Raw genomic sequence first — 5,444 nt, forward strand, 5'->3', positions numbered from 1 at the left:
AAAGTTTTAAAGTAAAAAAGGGAGGGTCTGGGGTCAAGCCAAGAGATTGTCTCTAAATTTAAAAAAGAAAAGAAAAATATTTAAAAATGTATTAGCCGGGCATGGTGGTACACGCTTGTAATCCCAGCATTCGGAAGGCTGAGACCAGAGGATCATGGTTCATGGACAGCCTCAACTATCCCCTCTGTAACTTAGGGAGACCCTGTTCCAAAATAAATGATAAAAAATATGGCAGGGTTGTAGCTCAGAGGTCAAATGCTCCTGGTTTTCATTCTCGGGCCTGCAAAAATAAATACATAAAATAAAAATTTATTGAGGCAAGGCAGAAGACCTTGGAACAGGAAATAAAAAAACATTTGCGTCTCCTTTCTGTGAGGGTGGGGAAGCTAAGCAGAAAAGTGAGACTGTTGAGTCCTAGAAAATGAAGGCCCTGACCAGCCTACAAGATAGCAATTCAAAATAAGTATCAAAATTGTACAAAAGTCATAGGGTCCCCAAAGCCCAAATCCGGCCAATTATAAAAGAACAGATAGAAAACCTCAGGAAGGCTTAAAAGCCCACTTCCAAAGAGGTCGCTTTCTAGGATGACCTTTCTTAGACCCTGTTTCCAAATAAAATATAAAATAGGTCGGGGAGTATAGCCCAGAGGTAGAAAGCCTCTGGGTTCCACTTCCAGTACCACAAAAAAAAAAAAAAATTAGGACCAGGGGTGCAGCTCATAGGAAGAATGCCCTTGGATTCATTCCACAGTACTACAATAAGCAAATAAATAAACTTTCACATTTCTATACCCTTTGCTAGTCCTCAGACTTCATTCATTGAAAACCACTGGACAAAAATTGTATAAAAAGGAGACACCCTTGTCTAAGTATCTTGAAGTAAAAATAAATTGTTTTTAGTAGATGTATGCTATTTACAAAAAAGAGCTACTGATTTGTGTTTTCACATTTTCTAATAATTAACCCCTAAAGAAGTGTTATTTTAAATGGTTTTAGGCATCATGCAGTATCAGTAGTCGTGTGTGTGTGTGTGTGTGTGTGTGTGTGTGTGTGTGTTACAGGGAGTGGAGCCCAGGTCATTTTCTACCTCCAGGCTATACTCCTAGACCTATTTTATATTTTATTTGGAAACAGGGTCTAAGTTGCTGAGAGCCTAAGTAGCTGAGGCTGGCTTTGAACCTGTGTGATCTTCCTGTCTCAGCCTCCCAAACACTGAGATTACAGATCTGTGTCACCATGCAAGGCTCCCTGTCGTTAGCATTTAAAATGTAAATCCAACAGGGTGTGGTGGCACAAGCTTGTAATCCCAGTACTTGGGAGGCAGAGATGGGAGGATTGCAGGTTTATGGCCAGTCTCACCTACTTGTGAGGCCCTCTGCAACTTACTGAGACCCTGTTTCAAAATAAAGAATCCAAACCTCACCTTGGGCTTGGTCTCCTTGGAACTATTTTTGTGTGTGTGTGTGTGGTATTGGAATTGGAACCGAGATGCTTTCTACATCCTAGCTAAACCTAAAGCCCTATTTTTTGTTCTTTATTTTCAAAAAGGGTATCACTAAGTTGCAGAGGTCCTCACTTAGTAGTAGCTGAGGCTGGCCACAGTCAATAAGATCCTCCTGTCTCAGCCTCCCAAGTACTGTCAATAAATAAAAGCGTGTGCCACAATATCTGGCTTCCCCAGACATTCTTATTTTTGTAGTTTGAGACTGTTTCCCAGGCTTGTCTTGAACCTGCTATCTTCCTGTTTCAACCTCTCTACTAGGTGGAATTGCAGGCATATGACACCACTACTTTTGTTTGAGGAGTGCCTTGCTCACTTGAGGCTGGCTTTGAACTATAATCATACTGTTTTAGTCTCCAAATTGCTGGCATTTGGGAGACTGAAGCAGGAGAATTGCATTTCATAGCCAGCCTCTGCTAGTTAGTGAGTTCTTTTGCAATTCAGTGAGACCTGTTTCAAAATAGAAAATAAAAAATAGGGCTGGGGTGTAGAGCAGAGGTAGAATGACCCTACATTTTATCACCAGTAGTGCGGAAATAAATAAATGAATAAATAAATTAGGATTGGGGGGTTATTTTTGTTGTTGTTTCAGTGGTTCTTGCGGTGGAACCCAGGGGCTTTTCTACCTCTGGGCTATACTCACAGACATACTTTATATTTTAATTTGGAAATAGGGTCTCAAGTTGCTGAGAGCCTCAGTAAGTAGCCGAGGGTGGCTTCTAACCTGTGGGACCCTCCTGTCTCAGCCTCCCCAGCGCTGTGATTACAAGCATTCACCAACAAGCTTGGCTTCGAGGATTGGGGGTTTAGCTCATATTTACCATGGCACTGGGATCCATCCCCAGTACCACCAACAAAACTAATTAATCAATTAAAATGCATCTTTGCTACCTCTCCAAGTCCAGAATAAACCCCAGTCTGGTACTAAAGAGGTGCTGAGAGCCATTGGCTGGATGGCATCCCATATTTTGCCCTTTGAGAAGGTTCTCCCCTCTTCATCAGCTGACACTCTGTTCTACACCTCTTTGCTGCCCGTGGCTTTGAAGCCCCTGTAGCTACTCCTCCTTCCTTAGTGAGCTCTGCCAGTGGGCATGGGTCATGGCCTTTGAGTCTGCGGAGCAGCCTCCTCTTTTGCCAAATTAGGGTGCCCCAGGGCGGAGCAAAAGGCTTTGCCCCCGAGAGCGACAGTGGGCAGAGGTGGGGGCCCCCCAGAGCTCTCAGGAAGGGAGTCCCCTGATTTTCAGGGTGGAGAGAAGAGGCACTGACTGCAGAGCCTCCCAGAAACTAGGTGCCCTGTTGAGTCCTGGTTTCTCTGGCCTCATTGCACTGGAGAGAGTTGGAGGGGAAAGAAAGCAAACTTTGAGGGGAGAAAGATGGACAATTCAAAGGACATGCACAAGGCAAACCTGGTGGCACACTACGATGTCTGGGGACGTAGAAATCCTGTGTACTGTGTACCTGGAAGAGCCTGTGAAGGTCTGGGAGGGTCGCTGCTTCCTGGAGCTCATGGTACACCGGGGCTGCCACGACTGCAGAAGACCTGTTGAATAAGTTGCTGGCTCTGCTTTCCAGACACAGCTCTGGACTGGTCAGCATCTTCAGCTACCACTGCCTTTCCTCTCTGGGAAATAAGTAGTACAGAGTCAGCATCAGTCTGCCGCCGCTCGTTGGACGTGGCCGCTTGTCGGACGCCACCTCTCATCACAGCACGCTGCTGCCGCCGCTGTCATTCCACTCACTTCTGTTCCCTCTCTATGGGTTCCGATAAGGGCATGTTGGTGCAGAGCTTTGGACGCTTGGCCGGGACCCATAGTGAAGGACCGGAAGTCCCGGAACCCCAGAGGCGGAACAAAAGTTCCACGGTATTAGCGCGCCTGGCCGGGGCCCAAAGGGACGGACCGGAAGTCCCGGAACCCCAGAGGCGAAACAAAAGTTCCGCGGTAATAGGGTGCCTGGCTGGGGCCCAAAGGGATGGACCGGAAGTCCCGGAACCCCAGAGGTGGAACAAAAATTCCGCGGTATTAGGGCGCCTGGCCGGGGCCCATAATGACGGACCGGAAGTCCCGGAACCCCGAAGGCGGAACGAACCTTTCGCGTTAATAGGGCGCCAGGCCGGGGCCCATAGAGACGAACAGGAAGTGCCCGGAACCCCAGAGGCGGAACAAAAGTTCCGCGGTAATAGGGCTCCTGGCGGGGGCCCAAAGGGACGGACCAGATGTCCCGGAAACCCGAAGGCGGAACGAACCTTCCGCGGTAATAGGGCGCCTGGGCGGGGCCCAAAGGGACGGACCGGAAGTCCTGGAACCCCGAAGGCGGAACAAAAGTTCCGCGGTGATAGGGCGCCAGGCCGGGGCCCAAAGGGACGGACCGGAAGTCCCGGAACCCCAGAGGCGGAACAAAAGTTCCACGGTATTAGGGCGCCTGGCCGGGGCCCAAAGGGATGGAATGGAAGTCCCGGAACCCCAAAGCTGGAACGAACCTTTCGCGTTAATAGGGCGCCAGGCCGGGGCCCATAGGGACGGACAGGAAGTGCCCGGAACCCCAGAGGCGGAACAAAAGTTCCGCGGTAATAGGGCGCCAGGCCGTGGCCCAAAGGGACGGACCAGATGTCCCGGAAACCCGAAGGCGGAACGAACCTTCCGCGGTAATAGGGCGCCTGGCTGGGGCCCAAAGGGACGGACCGGAAGTCCCGGAAACCCAGAGGGGGAACAAAAGTTCCGCGGTAATAGGGCTCCTGGCCGAGGCCCAAAGGGATGGACCGGAAGTCCCGGAACCCCAGAGGCGGAACAAAAGTTCCGCGGTGATAGGGCGCCTGGCCGGGGTCAATAGGGACGGACAGGAAGTCCCCGGAACCCCAGAGGCGGAACAAAAGTTCCGCGGTGATAGGGCGTCTGGCCGGGGCCCAAAGGAATGGAACGGAAGTACCGGAAGCCCGAAGGCCGAACAAAAGTTCCGCGGTATTAGGGCGCCTGTCTGGTGCCCATAGTGACGGACCGGAAGTCCCGGAACCCCAAAGGCGGAACAAAAATTCCGCGGTATTAGGGCTCCTGGCCGGGGCCCATAGTGACGGACAGAAAGTGCCCGGAACCCCGAAGGCGGAACAAAAGTTCCGCGGTATTAGGGCGCCAGGCCGGGGCCCATAATGACGGACCAGAAGTCCCGGAACCCCAGAGGCGGAACAAAAGTTCCACGGTATTAGGGCGCCAGGCCGGGGCCCAAAGAAACGGACCGGAAGTCCCAGAACCCCAGAGGCGTAACAAAAGTTCCGCGGTAATAGGGCGCCTGGCCAGGGCCCATAATGACGGACCGGAAGTCGCGGAACCCCGAAGGCGGAACGAACCTTTCGCGTTAATAGGGCGCCAGGCCGGGGCCCATAGTGACGGACAGGAAGTGCCCGGAACCCCAGAGGCGGAACAAAAGTTCCGCGGTAATAGGGCTCCTGGCGGGGGCCCAAAGGGACGGACCAGATGTCCCGGAACCCCGAAGGCGGAACGAACCTTCCGCGGTAATAGGGCGCCTGGCTGGGGCCCAAAAGGATGGACCGGAAGTCCCGGAACCCCGAAGGCGGAACAAAAGTTCCGCGGTAATAGGGCTCCTGGCCGGGGCCCAAAGGACGGACCGGAAGTCCCAGAACCTCCTGGGATTTCTTGGTTGTTGGGTTTTTGGGGTTTCTATCTGTGAAGTTTTATTTTGATCTAAGGATTTTCCTTCACAACAAATGTTATTATAGAAACGATAGCAAAACTGAACTTTTAGCTTGTAAATATTACTCAGGCAGCAAACTAGTTGGTCAGTGTTGTTTTTGAAAATAGATCCCAGAGATCCAGCCTGTCATCCCTGTCCTTGGCAGGCTGAAACACAGGTTCACAGCCAGCCCCAGTAACTTAGAGAGGCCTTCACCAACTCAGTGAGACCATTTCAAAATAAAAAATTAGCCAGGAGTG

The sequence above is a fragment of the Muscardinus avellanarius genome, assembly GCF_963383645.1.
Source record: "Muscardinus avellanarius genome assembly, contig: SCAFFOLD_73, whole genome shotgun sequence".
NCBI lineage: Eukaryota > Metazoa > Chordata > Mammalia > Rodentia > Gliridae > Muscardinus > Muscardinus avellanarius.